Raw genomic sequence first — 23195 nt, forward strand, 5'->3', positions numbered from 1 at the left:
TGCACCTCTTTGTATCTCCATCTCCTTATATGGAAATAATAGGAGGAAGAGGAGAAGGGTGATGATGATGATGATAGTACTTCCTTCATTCAAGTGTTTTGACCAAATAAGGCAATTCTTTAAAAAAAAAAAAACTTAATTAAATGCCCAATATATGGCAAAAACACTAAATTCTTACTGTTATTACATTATCAAAATAATCTTCATAAAGTCAGTTTGGTTAATACTATGGGTTGAATTGTGTCTGCCAGAAAGGTATGTTGAAGTCTTAATACCCAGAATCTGTGAAGAATGACCTTATTTGGAAACAGAATTTTTTTTTCTTTTTAAAATGTTTTTATTCTAATTTGTTGTATATGACAGCAAAATGCATTACAATTCATGTTACATATAAAGGGCATAATTTTCCATATCTCTGCTTGTATACAAATTATATTCACACCATTCATGTCTCCTTTATATGTGTATTTAGGGTAGTAAATGTCCATCTCATTCCACCATCTTTTTTTTAACCTCCTTGCCCCCTTTCTCCCCATCCCTCTCCTTTGCCCTCTCCATCCCTCTCTAGAGTTTGTCTAATCTTCCCATGATCCCCATCCCAACCCCACTATGAATCAGCCTCCATATATCAGAGAAAACATTCAGCATTTGACTTTTTGGGATTGGCTACCTTCACTTAGCATTATATTCTCCAACTCCATCCGTTTACCTGCAAATGCCATAATTTCATTCTCTTTTAATGCTGAGTAATATTCCATTGTGTATAAATGCCACATTTTATTTATCCATTCATCTACTGAAAGGCATCTAGGTTGGTTCCACAGTTTAGCTATTGTCAATAAACATTGATGTGGCTGTGTCCCTGTAGTATGCTGTTTTTAAGACCTTTGGGTATAGACTAAGGCGTAGGATAGCTGGGTCAAATGGTGGTTCCATTCCCAGTTTTCCAAGGAATCTCCATACTGCTTTCCATATTGACTGCACCATTTTGCAGCCCCATCAGCAATGTATGAGTGTGCCTTTTCCCCACATCCTTGCCAACACTTATTGTTATTTGTATTCTTAATAGCTGCCGGGTTTATTTGCAGATGTAATTGAGACATGGTCATACTGGATTAGGGGAGCCCTAAGTCAACGACTAGTGCCCTTAAAGAAGAGAAAACTTTGGACACAGACACACAGGCAAAAATATCATGAGGAGACTCAGATAGATCTCAGAATGAAGCAGCTCTAAATTACAGGAAACTAAGGATTACTAATAACCACCAGAAGCTTGGAGAGAGACAGGGAATGCACACTCCCCCGTGACCTCCCAAAGTAGCCAACCCCGTTATTTTTATTTCAATCTTCAAGTCTCCAGAACTTTTTACATAAAAAATTTCTCTTGTTTTAAGCCACCAAATGTATAGTGTTTTTAAATGTCAGCCACAGGTAATTAAAGACTTGGAAGCCATTGGAAAATTTGCTAGTAGAACTTCACTACCACAGAAAACATTTTGGTTTGAGGATTATAGTCTTATGAATTTGAGCAAGCTAACTAAAGTGAAATATTGCTTCATTCACCAAAACCTTCCTATAGGGGATTTCCTAGTAATTCAGAGAAGACAAGAGATTGCCACAGTCCTTGAAAAACAAATTCTTTGGATGCAATAAGCATTATGCAACAGTATAACCTGATGGACTGAACTGAATACCAACATAGAATAGGATTTTTATTGAAGTCCCTGAATGATCATAAAAGGTCATCATATTAAAGCTTATGGGCCATTTTCACAGGAAAGAGAACAAAAATTATAAATATTGATTCTTATATCTACCTATTGCCATTCACTATTTTAAATATTTTTTTTTCATTTACTAACCTATTTAATTCACATTATAACCCTTTTCATGTAATAAAGACCTGTTGATACTATTTTTTTTGTATTTGTTGTCAAATGCTTTTACCTAACAACACTTGCAAAATGCCTTCTACACAAATTCAAACTACCAAAGATACATGTTCCCTTGCCAGGGGACAGTTTTCCCTGGGAAGAAGTTTCCCTGGCAGAGATTATATTTCCCAGTTCTCTCGTATTCATCTGGGTAGGGTCTTGTTAGTAGATTATGGCCATTGAAATATGAACAGAGGTGATTTGCATTTAGTCCAGGACAAAGGATTTAAATGTATGGCAATCCTTCCCTCTTTCCTTTCAAAAGCTGAGTGTATGTAGAAGATATCCATCCTCAGCTCTCCGCAAGAGTTCACTCTGGGCTTCTTTGGCATACATTTATCCTATTTGGGTTATCATTATTTTTGCCATCATTATAATTATCATCAACAAACATTCACCTTTTAGAAAAAAGAATGAACACTTGAAATTCCCCTCTTACATGAAGTCATCCCTACCAAAGAAATTGAAAACTCACTTCCATGTATCCAATGTTTGAAGTTTGGGTCAAGAGAAAAACCTTTCTTGATGCATTTGTTCATTTTCTTGCCAAGTCCCTTCCAAGTAAGGACCCTATTTTCCCTGAAGTGTTTAGAAATGACACTTTAGCTTGACAATTGCTGGCATTCAGACTGTGACTCCAGCTGTGAAGAGAGATAAAGGTGGTGGCTAGACCTGGCCGATCAAGCTCACCCAGCCCTTCATATCTGGGCAACTGATGGGTCATAAACAATTTGGGAACATGTCTACCTCACTGAGTAGCTAAGCAAGTGAAAAGCTCATTTCCTCAGATGGCAAAGGAAGTTTTCGACCGCAGGGTTGTCTGGAAAGAGAGAAACAGAGAAATGAGTATTCACAATATTAGATGCCATTTTGAAGCTGGTCCTTAAAAGCCAATCTTCTTTTTCCTAATTATCACTGATTGAAACAAATACACGGTGGACATTCAATCACTCTGTTTTCCCTAGTGCAATGATATTGAGTGCTGTTTGAATTGTTTTTGGCTTTGTTTTGCTTTTGTTTTCCTGAGTCTATCAGTTTATCATTTACAGACCGAAGATTTGCCTCCACATCAGGGTGGCAGGAGAGAAGTGTGTAGGGCAATCTATTGTAAATGTTCTTTGTAGGTCATTTCCTTCTCCTTGGCACTTGGTGTCCACTGTCATGACCTAACTCTACCATTGAAGCAGGAAAGCAGCCCAGGCAATTTGTAAACAGGAATGGTCCTACTGCAATAAAGATTTACTTACAAAGCAAACATTTCAAATAAAATTAGAAAGATGAAGGAACTCCAAGGCCACAAGCCTAGGGGGTCACAGGAGTATTCAAGGGAAAGACCTGAGATTAAAGCCGGGTTGGGGGGAGGTCAAGGGGAAGGGGGTACTTTAAAAGAAGTCCAAAGTATCAGGGGCCGATGAAGCAGCACAGGACAGACAGTGATTGAGCTATCGGTCTATGTGTCCTTGATGGATTATTTATACAGTGAGGGAAAGAAAGAAATCAAGGCAGATTATGACTAAGTATTTTATTTGAGAAACAAGGTCACACAACATGGGAGATTAGAAATCAAAAGTTCCTTTTAGTCAACACATGATTTGCAAGCTGTTTTCTTATAAAATGCTGAATCAGGGAAATCTTCTATTCCCAGATTTTGGAAATAAGTTATAGCATATTCCAGCTCACAGAGTGGTTTTGAAGAAAAGTGCTTAATGGAGGATCTGGTATAAAATAGGTTAACCATGAAAATTGTTTTCCTTCCTCCTCATTTATTCAGTCAACAACTATTTATTTTATTTTGTATCAAGCACATACTAGGCACTGGGGTAGGAATTGTTGAAGAGTAACTCAGCATAATCCTCATGGACCACAGAAACGTTCCAGAGGGATGTATATAAATCTGGGTGAGGAGATGGATGGATGTTGATGTAGACCATTAGTTCTTAACCAGGGCTGACTTGGCCTCCCAGAGGACATTTGAAATTTTCTAGAGACATTTTGGGGTGTCATTTTAGGGCACATAGGCAATTGGAATCTAACGGTGGAGGCCAGGAATACAGGATAAAGTGCTAATATGCATCAAATAGCCCCACCCAGGACAAATAAGTATTCATCTCAAAACGTTAATACCATTTTGAAATGCCTTAATACAGCTAATGTGTGTGTGTGTACACGCGAGAGTGTGCACAAGAGAAAGAGAGAGAAATGCGTGAGAAGGTTAATACAAATGAACAAAAGGGTGGGAAGAAAAATAATAGTTTCTGGAGAGATGGGGGGGCTAATTTATGTACAAATATCAAGGGGTTTTCCTTGAAGAAATGAGTCCTGAATAAAATAAAGCCTCTGCCATGGTGATATACAGGAAAAGAATTTTCCTGATAGAATGACTAAGTCTTGTAACTGACCACCTGTCCAAGTCTTAAAAACTCTTGAATCTCATCATAAATGTGGAATATTAGTCATTAATTTTTGTTTTAATCTTCAAGTATTTATTCACCTCTTACTTTTTTTTTTTTTTTTTTTTTTACATTTTGACAATGATGAGTAAGACAAAGGTTTTTAATTTGAACAGACTTAGAATCAAATCCTGGATTAAGAACTGATTATATAACCTTGAAAATTTTTATTTTTAATCTTCATACTCTGGATTGTTTACTTATAAGTAATCTTAATAATAGCAAATACATAAAATGTGCTTATTTCTAAAATCTCGGGAAAATACAAGGGAGACCAATAGAGGAAGTTGAGAGGGAGGGTGGAGGGAAGGGCATGGGAAATACTACCAAATTATGCTACACTTACATATATATATAATAATAAAAATATTACATACATATATAATAAGCACTATATATAGTTTATTATAATATGTGTAATTATATTGCACTAATTAAAATAGTAATAATAATAATAACAATGATCAAAGAGAGATCAATAGAGCAGAGCAAGTAGATCAGAGGGCCAGAGGAGGGAAGGGAAAAGAAAGGTACTGGGCAATGAGATGATCCAATTAAGTGTATGTATGAATATAGCATAACAAATCTCATTATTATGATAATTATAACTCAACCATAAAAAATAAAGGTTCTTTCTGCAAACTAAATGAAATAGCTCTTGGAAAATGTTTATGCCATGTCTGACATAATATAAACAACCCTCTTTGTCTCATCCAATTGTCTTAGGAATGGGAGTGGAGAGAGATGTGAGCCATTGCCTCCTGCCTCTTTCTGTTTGTTAATTACAATAATAAATTAGGAGGCTAAAAAAATCTCAAAAACACTTTTTGCTTTTCTTATTCTTTCCCTTTTCTTTAGCATTCTCCCTCTGAATAAGTTCCAAAGTTAAACAGGTGCAGTCTTCTTGGCAGGAGTAGAAGAGTTTGTCTTTTGAGAGTTTAGGCATAGCAGGAGTGAAGCCAGGGAGCTGTCCAGCAGGGAGTGAGAAACTATAGGCCAGATCATAGAAGCAAAGTCAATTCCCATGCTGGCAACTGGAGAGACATCCACCTTCACAGCACTGGAGAGGAAGAAGTCTTCCAGGAGAGCAAATTTGACTGAGCCTAAGAGAAAGCTTTCATGTAAAGGAGGACACATATCAAGTAGACGGGGTGACCAGAGAAAGGAGTTTTGCAAATGATGGATGTAGTCAGCAGAATCAGAAAAGTGTTGAAGGTGGATGAAGACAGGATGGAAACTGCTAGATTCAGTCATTGCAAGGGCACTTTAAACTGTCCAAATAACTAATTTAGTAGGAAGAAGTGCACAGATCTTTTGGAACACAGTGCCACACAGGCAGTGTATGTGTAGGATATGTTCAGGATGCTCATGGAGAAGGTAATGAACAGGTGGATCACATCTGAAAGAGCATTGAATTGGGCAAGCTGTGAAGGAGCCATGGAGGAGAAGCTGTGTGAAGGCAGGAAGGGCTGTGAAGCCTAACAGCTCTCACGCTATCAACTCTTCTTCGTTGGGTCAATGAGGAGTGAATTAGGGCCTGGACCACAATCAAAAAGTTTGAACTATTGCTTTGGGACTTTGTCAAATCCCTCTAGAGATTAAGCACGCACTGCTGAACTGGGGTAGGACTGACTGAGGTCACAGGGAATCAGCTTGCCGTGGATAGACCTCCACTGTTGTGTGGATCTCTTCATCAGCAGTGGCTGGCACACGGCAGAGCAGAAGCCAGAAGATGACAGACAGCGGATGACTTGGGACAGCACGCTGAGAGGATGAGAGTGAAGAAGGTTGGAGTTGGAAGAAAACATCTCAGAGAGGCAGCAGGTGAAGGTTTGGTCCAAATTTGGTGTTCATTTTGGCTGGGAAGAATTGAGGGGAAAACAGGAATAAAGAAAGAAAATATTTATCAAGCATGCATTGCACATCTACCATGTAAGCACTCCTTCATGAGGCACAGGGGAATAAACACAGGATCCACTGGGAAAGGAAGATAAATTGTCACCTGGAGGGTCCTAGGGATCATCATATTCCAGGGGAAAGAAAACTGTTGAAATGACCTTAAACTTGAGAGGGGACTTATTGATAAAGGCAAGGATATATCTCATAAGGATAAAGGGGTAAAGGGCAGGGTGTACACTGGGTCTTTAGTAAGGACTAGAAACTAGAATAGGAAAACTTCATGGAACCAAATCGTCTACCTTCTCAATTCCTAATGTATGGAGTCCTAGCATCTCTCATATCTGTAAGTCTTCCTTATTGGCAGTCTGGCTTTCTCTTTTGTATTTTCTTATTGATGTTTTAGCAATCAACATTTTACTCAATTAAGAACTCAAGCAAAGTAAATTAGGATGACTGTGTATGGATTCCAAGTTCTAGGGAATCACATGACCTGTTCAGCCCTGCTAAGGGATTGGCTTCCTGTGGACAAGGTGCTCACCTTTCAGTAAAGCAGTCATAGTGGAGGCTTGCAGGATTACTTGTGTAAAGCATGAGAGAATGTAAACAGGGTGGAGACTTGAGAGAAAAGAAAAAGAAAAGAGGGTTTGAGGGTCAGAGTCTCAGAGGGAATTTGATAAATCTTCCATTGCTCTCACTGCAAAGTATAGGTGCCTTGGGAACAATCACATGCCCCATATATCAGGGTACTATTTTCTAGACTCTACAATACATATTAGTGGAGTAAGAGCTTACCCTGAATTCCCTGAAAGTAGAGACTGAAATAAAGGCTTGCATGCAAACAGTTTTTTTTTTTTTTAGGAATGAGATCCTAGACAGGAGGAGTAAGACTCTAGGACATGAAACAAGGGAATGCCACATGGTAATCAGTTCTGAAAATTTTTTGAAAAGATTCATTTGAAAGATTTCTCAACTGTCTTCTCGGGAGGCAGAAAACGTATCCATCACCCTGGCCTTGCTGTCGAAGGATGGACCCACATTTATAGGTCATGCCTGTACAATTCATTCCAAACTCCAGAGTCAGAGAAAATGCAGGGCAGGATGTGAGAGATAGTCACAGCAGAACAGATGAGATGCTATCAGCTTACACCTGATGGAACTGGTCCAACCTGCCAGAAATTGGACATTGAGCAGTGGTTCCATAAGATATGGGGACAGCAGAGTGTGAGGTCATGCACATGGGGATTTCTGGACAAGCACTATCAAAAATAAACAGCATTTGAGATCAGGCTCAGGAGCTCCCATTCATGGGCACTGGCTGCTTCAAAATGGTTCTCCTGAATTCACCAGATGCTGGCCAGCCATGAAGAAGAGGGCTAGAATGTAACATGGTAGAGAAAGAAGAAATAAGAGAGAGAGAGAAAAAAAAGAGGGAGAAGAAATCACATTAATTTTTCCCAATAACATTGCAGTTTAAATGTTTGCCTCCAATTAAAGATGAACAAAGTTATGCTCAAAATCAAAATCTAGGTCTTCTCATCCACAATATCTCTTCAAAGGTTAATCAGATACATCCCCTGCCTTTGAAAGCTTGCGGTCCTGTGGAAGGAAAAACACACAACAAATTAGACCATATGGGGTTTTCAGGCCACCCAGGAGGAAAAAGCCAAGAATTGGACTTAGAATTCCAAAGGTTGGGTAGATGTATTCCAATATACTGTTGATTTTGGCACTAAATAACTTTAGGAAATCTAGGGTATAAAGCACTCAGAAAAGTATGTTTATTTTTTCTTTCTGCTACCATTAAATACACTTATTTCTCTCTTGAACAGTTTCAGCTATTGGGATTTTGGGAAGGAGAAATGAGAAGAAGAGCACACATTACCTGGTGAGTCCAGCTGAGCTGATATCATGCTGGAGATTTTGGTAGAGGATCAGGACTAGGACCCTAGGAGCAGTGAATATAGCAGATGCACCTCTCTACATGTTGTCTTTAAAGGATAAACACATGAGAACTAAGTGGGGCTGCTCAGGACTCTAATTCTTGCTAGTAGTCCAGGTGGAATCATTCCAAAGCAACACAAATCATGAGAAAGCATAAAATGCCAAACTTTGGGCAAAACTCAAAGTTGAGATTAAAAAAAATATATATGTTGACTGTCACCAACCCAACTGTCACACTTATGTGGATTTCTCTAGCAATAGTATCTGGCAAGGAGCAAGACAGAGTCCAGTACAGTTGGTGTGAATGATGTTGGGCAAGATGTCTCGCAGGTGAGTGGAGGCAGCCAGTCTGAATCTTCATGGTCATACATGGTTCCATTACTATATGCTGAGACTGTCAGTCAAGCACTTTCCTTCCTCTCCAGTTCCCACAACCAAGAACATGCATATGCATGTCTCCTCCTGATACATGCATGCATTCATGCACACATTTTAATAAGAATTGGCAGAAACATAAAAGATCATAACACCTTGGAGACACAGGTTCTCAGTGGGTAGTCATTTCTTGTTCCTAAGAAAATTCCTTGAGACTAATAAGGATAGCTACCAGTTTTCCGGAGCTGAAGTTGAACCAGTTCTCTCCTACTTAATGTTCAGAATAACTCTTTGAGATGAGTATTTATTATGCTCATTTCACAGATGAAGAAGCTTCAGTTCAGGGAGATTAGAAATTTGGGCAAAGTCCTGAGCTGGTAAATCATGAGGCTAGGATTCAATTCCATGTCTCCCTGACTTGACAGGGACTTGATTTGATTGAAAGCTCAGGTATTCCCAGTGCACACACAGTGCAATCTCCACTCTGGCTGTGTCTTAAGGTTCTTCTATTGAGGTTTAAAACTGGCATATCCATCCTTTCCTTTCTGTTTCATCAAATGCTGGTAAAATCCAGTACCTCCAACTCTGGATCAAAACTAAAGAGTGGCAACTCTTTATGTGCATTTCACCTAATTTTCATTTTCTTCTGTTTTTAATGTGTATATTGATTACCTTTAAAGAATCACACATTGATTTTGAAAGGTGATGGACCAGGTCCTACTACCCTATATTTTTCATTCACTTATTCTACAAATGTTTATTAGAGCAAATGTTGGCCAGATTCTTAGGACACACAATGAGTAGGTACCTGAATTCAAGGAGTCAATAGTGCAACTAAGCTGGAAAGAAAAGGAGACACAGATAAAGATGAAAACTAGCAAATGTGTGATAAATATCACATTGCCACTGTACACAGTGTGCTGGGAGAGCACAGACATCTTTGCCGATGTCCTGGTGGGTTGGTTAGGAAAGAATTTGAATTTAACAAGTGGATGGAAGGATTATCATCATGGGAAATGGAAAGGTGAGGGAACAGAGCAGATCATGATGGTGGGTGGAATGAGGAGATAAGTGGCATGTCTCGAGTTGACTATAAAACCATGCAAAACATGTGAAATAAACACTTGAATAATGAAAAGAATCTGGGAGAAAGGTCCAGAGCCTTCAGCAAAATGATACTTCTCAAAGCCTAATTACGGACAAGATCATCAAGGAAGTGTACTGGCAAGGGACGAAAAGACAGACATGCATGGAACCTAGGGTAGCTTCTGAGGAAGTCAGGAAATTGTGACATCAATAAATGAAACTGAGAAAGAACCACCCGACAGGGAGGAAGAAAATCATGATGATTTACTTTGTTGTGGTTATTATTATTATGCTAAAATATACATAATATGATATTTATCATTTTAGTCATTTGTAAGTGTACAATTTAGTGGCATTAACCATTTACAATATTATATAACCATCGCCATTATCTGCATCCAAAACTTTTTAAATCATTCTCAACAAAACCTCTGTACCAAATGAAAAGTAACTACCCCTTTCCACCTCACTGTGTCACCTGATGACCTGCATTCTATCCTTTGTCTCTATGAATTTGTTTTAATTCATCCATTGTATAGATGTGTATCTACATTCATACAACAGAAAACTAAAAGGTTTTCTGTTGTATGTATGTAGATACACATCTATACAATGGATTCTTATTCTCCAGTAGAAAAGAATGGAATAGTGAATGTGCCACAAGAAGTTGGACCTTGAAAAATTATGCTTAGCTAAAGAACTGGACACAATGGGACAAACATTGTATGATACCACTTATATGAAGCACTAGAATTAAAACATTTTGGTTGTTGTGAATAATGCTGCTATGAACATCAGGTACAAGAATTTGTTTGAGTCCATGTTTCCAACTCTTTTGTTTATGGGAATTTGGATATATAAGTGGAATTTCTGGGCCCTAAGGTATTTCTATGCTTAGTGCTTTCATTGACTACAAAGCTGTTTTCCACAGAAGCGGCACACTTTATATCCCACCATCCACATATGTTTTTCAGTTTCTCCACATCCTCACCAACACTTGTTATTTTTCCTTTATTTAAAAAAAATATAGCCATCCTAGAAGGAGTAAAGTGGAATTTAATTGTTTTGGTCTCCATTTCCCTGATTGATGCTATTAATCAACTTCTCATATTGGTATTGGCCATTTGTACATCTTCTTTGCAGAAATATCTATTCAGATTTTATCAATTTTCAAATGGTTTGTTTTATGTTTGTTGCTTAAGGGTGCCAACTTTACTTGTACCTCACAATCCATACAAAAATTAATTCAAAAATCAATCAAATACCTATACTTAAGAGCTGAATCTATAAAACTCTGAGAAAATATTGGGGAAAATCTAAATGGAGTTGGATTTGGCAACAGTGTCATGGATGTGACACCAAATCAGAGGTAACAAAAGAAAACTAAAGGGGTAAAGTGGACTTCATCAACATTAAGACTGCTGTGCCCCATAGGACACTGTTAAGAGCGAGAAGACAACCCCCTGAATGGGAGGAGATGTTGGTACACTTTGTGTCTGGTAAGGAATTAGTATGCAGAATGTAGCAAGAGGCTTTAATGTCCTGGGAATCCTAAAGAAAGTCTATCAAATGTGGATGGAAGATCAAAATGGTGCTTCAGAAAACTGACCACCGGATTTGTCAATTTGCAAGTCAGTGGTAGCCCTGGAGTGAGAGGGTCCCACAAAAAGGTGGGGAAGAAAGTCTGGTTAGACTAGTGCTAAAGAAGAAGAGGAAGAGAAGAACTGAAAACAAAATAGATGGCTTTCCCCAGACTTGAAGCCAATGGGGAGACTACAGTGTGATGGAGACTCACAGGAGAAGTAGGGTCAAGGGATTATGTGGGACAAGAAAAAGGCAGGTGACGGTGAGCTGGCTGAAATGGCCCCATGGAGAGGACTGCTTCTAAGGATATAAGGAACAGGTGTTGCCATGCCCGGGGCGGGGTCTGGATACAGAGATGTGGTGTGATGGTTTGGTTTTGTGACCCTTGAGGAGCAGAACTGGTCTATTTTGCATCTCCATTTGCTGGACACCAAGCTCGTGCTTTGTATCTGCTCTCCTGTACGTTTTTTCCATGAACGCTCTTTTAAGCTGCCTAGAGGCGCAGGAAGATCAATGATCTCGAGCTAGAAACAGCATGGCCAGGGCTCCCAGCTTCACCTACCTCAGTCCAAACAGCATGTTCCCTGTCTCAACACCTCCCACTTGCTGTAAAGGAGAAAATAACTAACAACCCTGGGCCCTGGCGGGTGTGCCAGCTGGGCAGACCGGGAGGCCGGACTCCAGTTACCAGGCCCTTTTTGTCATCAGCGTGAACAGTGGTGACCACAAGGGTCTCACTAAGACCAAGGCAGTGGAATTGGAGATTGGGGCCCAGTAGAGACCTTCCTGAGCGGGGCCGATCGGCACCTGGGCTGGAGGGATGGGGAGAGTGGAGTTGCCTTCAGCAGAGGCACAGGAGAGGGGAGGAGGCTGTGATGGCCTCAGGTTCCTACCTGGGAACAGGGTGAATCTATGGTCCTACGAAGGAGGAGGCAAGGAAGAGCTCTCAGGGGAAAAGAAGCATCCATGTGTGTGCATTCAGGGTTTCTTCCCTCCCTTCTGGGTTCCATAACTGACTCCTCTCTTCTACCTTCTACCCTCACACCCCACTCCTGAGAAAGGAAAGGTCAATTCCTGGGAGAAAGACCCTTCTGAGAAAAGAGAAGTAGAAGTAACAGAATTATGTTATCATAAGACATAAGTTGCTGAGGAGAGGAGGGATTCTGAGAACAGGGTAGAGAGAAGAGAGAGCGGCCCCTGAGAACCTGGTAGAGAAGGGAAAAGAGAAGGTTTTATGAAACATCAGTCATCATTAATATATCATTGTACTGATCCTTGACCATATGTCTACTACTCTGTGTGCATGTATGTGCGTGGGTGTGTGCCTACGGGTGTGCACATGTGCCTCTCTGTGTTTTGGAAAGTAGTATATTTAATCCTCACAAGTACCCAGAGTGGTAGTATTTTGACAACGCCCTTTTCCTGTTTGAGGGACACTGTGGTAGGCTGAGAAATACTCACTCAAAAGGCATCTACATTCTCATCCCTAGAACCTGTGAATATTACCTTCCATGGCAAAAACAGGTTTGCACACATGTGATTATAGGAAGAATCTTGAGGGGACTGGATCATCCTGGATTATCGAGATGGGTGTTAAATGCAATCAGCATATGTCCTCACAAGAGGGGAAAGCAGGGAGATTCTACTACAAACAGAGGAGAGGGAAATGTGAAGATGGAGCGGAGAGCAATTTGGAAATCTGGTCTGGAAGCCTGCGGTGGTGTGACCACAGGGCAAGAAGTGCCCACAGCCACCCTCGGCTGGAAGAGGCAGGTGACGAAAGCTCCCCAGGCATCTGGAGGGGAACAGTCCTGCAGAAACCTCAGTTTTGGCCAAGGACATTGATTAGGTTTCTGACTTCCAGAACTGTAAGGGAATAAATTTCAGTTGTTTTAAACCATTAAGGTTGCAGTATGTGTTACAACAATCAAAAAGAAAGAAATATTGACACCAAGGTCTGAGTGTTTACATCACTCACAGAACAAAAGGCCCGCCCAACCCAGGCACTCAACTTGAGCAGCTGGGACAAATCTGCTGTCATCCTTCTTGCTGCTGGGATCCTTAAAATGTTTGAGAGACAAGGAAAAGGATTGGAATCTCTGTTGGGCTTCATTCCTCCTTTTCCAATAGTGGGGATGGAACCTAGATGCACCCTACCACTGAAGTACCCCCCTAGTCCTTTTCTGTTCTGTTTTGTTGTTGTTGTCATTTTCTTTTTTTAAATTTTGAGACAGGGTCATGTTATGTGGCCAAGGCTAGCCTAGAACTTACAGTCCTCCTGCCTCAGCCACCCAGATCAGATCTCTGAGATCCCAGACCTGAGATTTCATTCTTTAACAATAATACCACTCCACCACCAATCTCAGAGGCCTCGAGTTGATAATCACTGCAGTAGGAACACACCAAGTTGGATGATTATTGAGTCAGGTCTGGAGGACTGGCGGGAAACAGCTGTCTCAGCATCTCTCCACACCCGAGTGAATGACGCCGGAGAAGTTCAGATCATGCCTCTGATGGCCTCTGATTTCCAATCAGATCCAGCAGAATCTAGCCCACCCATGGCTGCCAGGAGTCTCACTCTACCTTCAGGAAGATGGAGTCTCCCTTCACAGAGGGCAGTGACTTCAGCCCCCCAGTGAGCCCCAGTCTCTGAACATTTCTTAGGGTCTCAAAAAATCCACTCGTGGAATTATTAGGGAAAATTATTTGGTGATAAAATCTCCTTTTCCCTCCTCTTTTCTGAACTGGGACCCTCTTCAGGCAGACTTTAGAATAACATTAAAATCCTTTTTAAAGGTTTCACCTTTCCATGAAAAATCTCTTCTGTCTCTGAAGATTTGCCCAGAGTCTAATGTCCCCAATGTGAGCCTTCTGTGTTTCAGAAGCACCTCACCTGACCCCCAGCACCAGGTGAAGCCCTGCCAGGCTGAGTACCACCCCCCCCCATTCCCCTTCTCGTCCTTCACTCATGTCACTTCAGTCCTGGGACCTCACCTCCTCTGTACACATGGCTTCTTTTCACACCAGGCTCTCTGCACTCTCTGGGACCCCCCCACACACACACACACACACACACTTCTGTCCTCCTCGGCTTGACTTAGTCCTACTCTGGGGATCACTCTGTTCCCAGTTCCTCCTAGAAGCTGTCCTTGGCCAACCCCACTGTAGGTGTGCCCTTGAATAGACCCTGCACATACACAAGGAGTAGCCTCTCCCACCAGACAGCAGCAGACAATTGAATTGACCATGAGCTCTGCCGGAAAGAGTATTACTTTGTTGTCTTTTTTAAAAAATATTTTGTTTCTATGTGGTGCTGAGAATCGAACCCAGTGCCTCACGCATGCTAGAAGAGCAAGCTACCACTTGAGCCACCTTCCCAGCCCACTTTGTCGTCTTTTTGAATCCAGAATCTCAGCACACCTCAGGGTTCACCCGGGTCTGTAAATGATGTGACGAGAGCACAGAGGCAGGGGTGGCTTTGAGTTTGCTCATTTTTATCGGCTCTTTGTTTCTTCGCAGACAGTCTACTGTGGAGACTGCATATAAAACTTTCCTCTCTGTCTTTCGAAAGGCCTTCTCCCAGAGCAAGAGTCCAATATTGTGTTATTGATTGATTCCTATCAATATTTCATCCTGATGAAGAGATTTCAGATGTTCCTGATGAGGTTAATCTGAGGGCTCCCAACACTGATCACCTAAGCCCAGAAAACTTTCAAAACCGTCTCCCACCGAATTCTTTAACATAGTGACAACTTACTCTGTTTCAACAGGACGTACACTGGGACATCTCTGTTTCTCAGAATGTGTCATCTCTACTTAGAATGCTGGTCTCCTTCTGTTCAGATAGCAAACCTCATGGGGTCCTAAGACTCAGCTTAAAAGGCCCTTCTCCAGCCAGACTTCTCTCACACTTTGCAACTACTTCTCTCATCATACCTTCTGCACTTAAATTGATGCACTCTAGTTGTTTAAGTGTTGGTCCCATTATGCTGTGAGATTCTTGAAAATGCAACAGCATGTTTCTAAACTTTGTACTCCGGCGCCTAAAACTTACCCTGGGGCCTGGATCATTAAGGTGGTCAATAAGTATCTGATGAATGAATGTATGCTAATCAGCTTGACCAAACCAGAGCCCACAAGTTTATCCGCAGTGATTGCATTTGGATTCTTTACTGGTCTAGTCATTTTTCCAGAAAAAAATAAGCTGAGACACACAAAAGACAGATGGCCACACTTGATTGTGCAGTGAGTGTCATTGCCAGAGCAAAACCAAGCCTGCAGCCCCTCACCTGGTGCCTTCCCCCTGAGCGGCTCAGCAGGGTCTTCTACTCAGCCTTCCTTATTATTGGCCAAACAAGCAGTGTACAGGGGTCACTTGGGGGTTGCAGGAAGGTCCTGGTTGCCCTAGACTACTCTCACTCCTCTGACTGCAGGAAGCCAGGAACTCATTGTTCCATCCAGATGTGCCCTCCCTGGGGAGACTGCAGAGGCACTTGATTAGCTCCCTCCTCCCGACTGTCTATGAAATGCAAATGTGCACTGCTCACAAGCCAGTGTCATCCATTGTCTGCCTCTGTACCTGGGGCCCGATAATGCCAATTAAATGCCAAGGCTCACTTAACAGGTGTGCTGATTGCCTCTGCAGAATGATTTACTGGAGCCACACTCCGGGTGTCCGGGTGTGAAACAGACAAGAAAGAACATTCCATCTCCCCCGGATCCTCATCTTGATTATTAGCTTTTACATTCGATCCTTCCTGCCAAGAATTAACAAAAATCCAAACCAGTTGCATTTCTGATCTCTAACCTCCCCATCACTGCCATACGCCCCCTCAGGGCACTGAGACCTGCCCAGCCTGTCCTCCACTCTACCCCCTACCCACAGCTTCCTGCAGGAGCTTGTTCAGAAGGCAAAGCTCTCAGTCTGTCATTTTCCTACTCAAAAGCCTGCAGTGGCTTCCTATTGTCTGTTCAATCAAGTGCATATTCTTCAGCAGGCACTCAAAGTCCTCTGCCAATGGGCCCCATCCTATTTTTGCAAGACAGTCTCTATGGAACCATAAGTCCACAGGAAACATCATGTCTGCTTCCTCTTCATGACTGCTTCCTACAGCAAACTACTTTTTTAAAAAAAAATTTTAGGTGTTTATGGACCTTTATTTTATTCTTTCATTTATATCTGGTGCTGAGGATAGAACCTAGTGCCTTATGCATGCTAGGCAAGCACTCTACCACTGAGCCACAACCCCAGCCCTACAGCAAACTTCTGAGATGTCTTTTCCTGCATCCCCACTCGGAAGCATAACCCTCCTCCAGAGCCCCTGCCTGCAAGCCTTTGCCCATCTTCTTCATCAAAGCCCCCTTCTTTTTCTTCCATGATCCCAAAATTATTGATGTAGAATCATCAGCTTTTGAGCATTCATTGCACATTTCTGATGTCTACTGACTGCTTGATTTTCATAGCATCGTTTTATTTTACAGAGTGAGAAAATGCTGTTTTTATTACACAGAGGGAGAAACTGAGTCTCTGAGTGAGAAAACAACCTGCCTGGCTCAGCCCCGCATTAACCCCGATGTGGAGCGCACCAGCCTTTGTCCTGCACAGTCTTTGTTGGCATCGGGGGCAGATCATTTGTCACCCATTGCCTTGTTCATGACGACTATTCATTTCTGCAGATACTTCCCTCATAAGTTACAAATTCCAAGAGAAGAGGGAATATGGATTGTTACCTGTGAATCCATCCAACTCAAAAGCAGAAGCTTAAAAGCTGATGATAAAATGTTTTGAAGTAACTCAACCCACCCCAGAATGAAGCATCCACACTCTACCTTAAGGATGTCTATAGACACATCGCACCCTAATGCGGATTTAAGCCCCTCTGGCATAGAAGCGAGGATCTGTGGTCATATTTGTATTCAAGGCCTATTTATGGGAGATGAAGGGGGTGGGGGCTTTGTTTTATGTTTATAGGCTGTAAAATCAGACGTACCACATCAGACCCATTGGAGCACAGAATTCCCATCCCCTTTTGGTTTCTGCTCTCTGCCAGACCAAGATCCTATTCAGGGAGAAACACTGCTGCCTTCCAAAGTCTGCCTTCCCTCCCCCAAGCCCATGGTCACGATGACAGCCCTGCTGCTCTCAGATGGCGCTGCAGAGAAGCTTGCCCAAAGACAATTTTCATTTCAAAGCTCAAACATGAAAAGCGCTCCCTTGCTGCGTAAATGAACCCACTGTTTTCCTGCTAAATCAAGCTCTGTTAAAGGGAAGCCAGAGAAAGGAGCTGGCAGAAGACTGAGGTGGGGAGAGGGGTTGAGGGAAGTGGAAAACAAAACTTTGATTGCTTTTTTTTTTTTCTTTTTGAATTTTTCAACTAAGCTTAACTGGGCTGAGTGAATGAACTGTATTTTCCTGAGATGCACTGAGAAAGGTAGAGAGGGCTTATTGAATGAGAGGTCATATTTTCTAGCCCTGGATCGAACCTAAATGGAAAATTAAGCCACTTACCTCAGCACCCAGACCCCCTGCAGCAGTTTGGACTTCATTTATGGAAAAGGGTCATAAACATCCATCTTCCGTTAGCAAAGGGTGAGAAGTTCGACTTCCTGGATCCCAGTCTCATGAAGTAGCAATCTTCTTGCTACTTCTGGAAAACTGCCAAGAAAAAAAAAAGAAAGAAAGAAAAAGAAAAAAGTGCTCCCGGGTTTTCCTAGTGGGCAGTGGGCAGTGGGCCGTGGGCAGTGGGCAGTAGCAGGGGTTAGAGTCTACCTTCCTTGACTCCCTTAGGCTGACTTTGGGCCTGAACCTTTGTAACAAAGGAATGTAACACAAATGGAAAAATGGTTTTCAGAGCCCAGTTCCTTGGTAAAAGAAGAGAATGGCAGATACCAGGGGCTGGCAGGCAGGGAGATTGGGAAGATGTCAATCAAAAACTAGGAAACAGCAGTTAGAAGGAATTAAAATAGGAAACAGCTCATATCTATTATACACCACGGTGGTTGTAGTTAATAGAAATGTACAATATACTTGAAAATCGCTAAAGGGGATGATTGTAAGTGCTCTGGCCACATACAGTAAGTATGTGCAGTAAGGGATGCTTTAATTGGCTTGCCTTAGTCTTTGTACAGTGTATACATATCTCAGAGCAGCATGCTGTTTGCCATAAACACATACAATTTTATTTATCAATTAAAAAGAAATAAAAATTGAAAAAATAGAAACCTAGTTCCCCAGTCTTTCTTTCCGGAAAGATCTGTTAGTTGTGAGGGACCTCCACATACAGGCGGGAGAGAAGAAGGAGGAGAAGAGGAAGAGAGAGACATCAAAGAGACAGGGTGACAGTCAGGAAGACAGAGGCTCCTCTGCTTCCCCAGTCACCTCTGAGCCTGCCCAGGGTCCTGCCCTGTGAGTTTAAGGACATACACATTACCCTTAGATAAAATTAATAACAACAAAGTCCTTGCACTGCTATTTGACTTTTTTCTTTGGTGCCAATAACAGGAGACCCCTGATCAGTCAGGGACGTGGACTTGGGAATGCCATTGCTCCAGAAGGTTCTCCTACAGCAGCTTAGCTTCCTTCCTGCTGACTGAACACACACAGTGTTCTGGTTTGAGTGACTCTCCCTTCAAGAATGCATCTGGAAATTCAATCCCCATTGTGAGGGGCACCTTTAAGAAGTGTTTGGGTCCTGAGATAGTAACCCTCAGGTAGGTACTAATTGTTATGGACATGAGCTCTCTCTCTTCCTCCTCTTCTTCTTCTTCTCCCCACCCCCAACACTGCTCCTCTCTTTCTTTGTCCTCTGCTTCAGCCAGCCATGTGACAACGTGGCAAGAAAGCCCTTGACAGATGTTGACCCTTGACCTTGGACTTCCTAGCCCAGAGCTGTGAGCCAATGAATTTTCACCCATTATAAATTACCCATATAGTCTGTTACAGCAGCACTTCACATGTGCATACATGCACACCTGCACACATGATGCTCATACACACACACACACACACACACACACACACACACACACACACAGGTTTCAGGGTTGTCCTGGGGCTGGGGCTCAGTACAGTTCACTGGGATTGGACCAAAGCAAAGCGTAGCACTCCATGAGTTTTTCAACTCTTTTGCTTCCCTGATGTCTAAACCATTCTAGATGAGAAGAACAGAGAGGCCAATGCCAATACCTTCTTCCACTAGGGAACAAATTCAGCCCTTCTCACTTTAATTACATGCAAGAAACATTCAAAAGAGGGAGAAACACACACACAAACGAGATAAAGACAGAGAGAGATGCTGAGAGATGGCTGGACCTGCTCCCACTCTAATCCCTGCATCAGTTAGGAACGAGGCCAAGTGCATTGAAGAGGGAGAAGGAAGACGGGGGAGATGCAGAGACCTTTGCTCCCTGGGCAGTGCTCCATGCCTTGGCAGTTAAGAAAAGAAAGCCTCATTCCTTTATCTTACTTAAACACACTGTGACTCCACCCTCCAGTGAATTGCCCATGGTTTGAACATAACTAGTAGTAATGTTCCACTGGGTGGAGACAGGATGTCACGTAGAATGAAAGAACCCCAGAGGAGCAAGAAAATATTCTGGCTGTAACTGTGACATCGTGCTATCCAGAGGAAAATGGGGAAACTGAAGGATGAGAATAGCAGACGAAATGTGTTTGAATGTCCAGGACACAATTCAAAATTGGGCAGGACACATGCTGTTTCAAATATCAAAGACTCAGAGCCAGTGCGAAACCCTGGGGGAAGTATAAGCTTTAGCACATACAAAAAAAAAGGACTTCTGTTTCTGCACGTGTGATAAACATATTCCATGTTATTTCTTCTGCTAATCATAGTTTTGTTTTTTTAATTGACAAAATGAATGTCATCTACTAGAAGATTCTGAAAGGGAAAAAAAGGAGGGTGTTGGGCTAGGGACCTTGGGACTTAAGAATAAACAAAACTCACTTCTGAGTGAAGACCCTGGGCCATGTTCTGACCTGCACTCCACTCTGCAGGAATTAAGGTGCCCTGTCCCTCTGCCCTGGCACACGGATTCTGCAGGGTAGAGTGCTGTCTCCAGGGTGACACACAAGATGAGCAGACCAGAATAGCACGTTAGAGACTTAAACATTAAATCCATATTTGAACCACAAAAGGGAGCCAGGACATGGATTCTGAGCCCAAATAGGTCAGCTACCTGCTAAAACAAGGTTTGGCTAGGCAGAAGAGCCTTAGAGCTGAAGACTAGAATGTTCAGTATTACACATGATACTAAGAAGCAGGAAAATTCTCAACTTGAATGAGAAAATACAATTAACAGGCATCTACAGTGCAGTGACACAGACATTGAAATTCCGGGCCAGTGTTCCAAAGGCAGTTATGATCACAATGCTCCCATGAGCAATTATAAACCTTTTGAGCAATAGCACAGTAAATAAATGAAACTCAGAAAAGAAATAGAGAATATGTCTTAAAAAAAATCAAACAAAATTTCAACTCTGAAAAACAAAATAAAAGAGAGTAAAAAGGACCTACTCATTGTGGCCATTGTTCTGTGAAGATGACTACCTCAGACACGGTGGTGCACACCCTTAATTCCAGTGACTTGGAAGGCTGAGGCAGAAGGATTGAACAGGAGGATTGTTCAAAGCCAGCCTCATCAACTTAGCGAGACCCTCTGAAATTCAGTGAGACCCTGTCTCAGAAAAAGGGGAGGTGAACTGGGGCTGTGGCTCAGTGGTTAAGCATCCCCAGTATCAAAAAATTAAAAAAAAAAATTACAACCTCTTAACCTCTTAGAATTCTAGCTGTATTCATCCCCTCCCCCGCCCCCCACCCCCAGCTTGGGTTTTTGTTTAAAATGGAGATAATATATAACATCTCTTAAACATACTGATGGAAATTGCTATCAAGCAATAATTTAAAATCATGAGTATAGTTATCAGTTGTTGTGTAACAAACTATTTCAAAACAAGTGACTTAAAACAACATAACCCCTTACTTTGCTCATGAGTCTGAAAACATGGCAGGCCTGAGCCTGTCTCTGCTCAAATCACCTTCAGCAGGAGTGAATGGAAGGCTAGGATCTCTCAAAGATCACTCATGCATACTGGTGACACCAAGGCTGGGAAGAACCCAGCAGAGAGGATGGGGACTCAGTGTACTTTCTTCATGTGATCCTATGGCATGACAGTGTCAAAGTCCCTGAGATTCTTATATATCAATTCAGAATGTCCAAGGAGCAGGTCCAAAGAAAGACATTTGGAAGCTGCCTCATCTTTGATGATTTAGCCTTGGAAGTCATGCAGCAAGGCCTCTGCTGCCTCCCATACCCATTTGGATTCAAGAAGAAGAAGTACAGAGAGCTCCCAATAGTAACCCAACATTGCGATAGGGGCGTATGATATAACACACATTGTCTTGTGTTATGGTTTGGATATGAGGTGCTCTTCAAAGCCCCTGTGTTAATGCAGGGATGTTCACAGGTGAGATGACTAGATACGAGAGCTGTGACTTAATGGATTAATCCACCTGGTGGATGAATAATTTGAAAGGACTACTACAGTGGGTGGTGAATGGGGGCAGATGGGCATAGCTAGAGGAAGTGGGTCAGGAGGGGCATGGCTTGGGATTATATATTCTGTCCCTGGCTGCTAGAGCTCTTCCTGCATGATGTCCTGCCTCACCTGAGGCCCACGGCCATGAAATCAGCTGACCATGGACTGAACCTCTGAAACCATGAGCCCAAAAGAGACTTTTCCTCCTCTAAGTTGTTCTTATCAGGTATCCCAGTCACAGCTATGGAAAGCTGACTAATACAGCCTGGTCCCGTGGAAGACACTGTCCACCAGAGCACCTGTAAGTCCTTCATCCAACATTGTAAACCACACAAATTGGCAAACTACAGGCTGCCAGCAAATGCAGTCCTCTGCTGTGATGGGTGGATTTTTGATGGGATGCAGCCATGCCCATTCATTATTCATGACTTCCAAGGCTAAATCATCGACGGTGAGGCAGCTTCCACATGTCTTTCTTTGGACCTGCACCTTGGACGTTCTGAACTGATATATAAGAATCTCAGGTACTTTGACACTGTCATGCTGTAGGATCACATGAAGAAAGTACACTGAGTCCCCGTCCTCGCTACTGGAGTCTTCCCAGCCTTGGGGCCACCAGTATGCATGAGTGATCTTTGTTTGTGGCTGTTTTATGCTATCCCAGCAGAAAGGAGTAATTGCAACAAACACTGTCCAGACACAGAACCCAAACTATTTCCTACCTCATCCTTCAGGGAAAGTTAGCTGACCACTGTGGAGACGATTGCTTCATCCTCTAGAAATTATTTCCTGCCCTAAGTTCACTTGTCCCATGTTCTACTGGGTTTAGAATTACTTTAGAAAATGTACAAGCCAACTTCAACCTGGGAGTCTTTATTTTCGATGTTTCTTGTACCTAAACTGTTTTCTTATATCTCTCCTGACAGGTGACTCCTCAATATTGAAGCCCCACATCCTCCCTATGTCACCTGTTCAGAGGGCCTTCCCTGTCCACTCAGTCTAAAGCAGCTCCCCGCCCCCCTCTCCTGGGATCCTACCCACCGTTGTGTTTCATTTTCCTCATTATGTTTTGTGTTTACACCCACGGAACTCTTCATTAAAATGTCATCATGCTAGCTAACATGTCTTTTTTGTTGGTGATGATACTTAGAGCACTCTTGGGCTATCAATTAATACCAATAGAATTGAGCAAGCTTAATAGTTTTGCCAGAACAGACAGAGTAATTTTAAAGTAAAGTGCTTTATTATTAATTTCTGCCTCTTGGGTGCTCAACAGAGTAAAAGAAACATGAGTGTACCTCAAATAATCTGACCGGAGTGATATGCGCCTTAGAATTTGCGTCACAGGGGAATTTTAGGAACTCTCCAAAA

The sequence above is a fragment of the Marmota flaviventris genome, chromosome 7, assembly GCF_047511675.1.
Source record: "Marmota flaviventris isolate mMarFla1 chromosome 7, mMarFla1.hap1, whole genome shotgun sequence".
In the NCBI taxonomy this organism is placed as follows: Eukaryota; Metazoa; Chordata; class Mammalia; order Rodentia; family Sciuridae; genus Marmota; species Marmota flaviventris.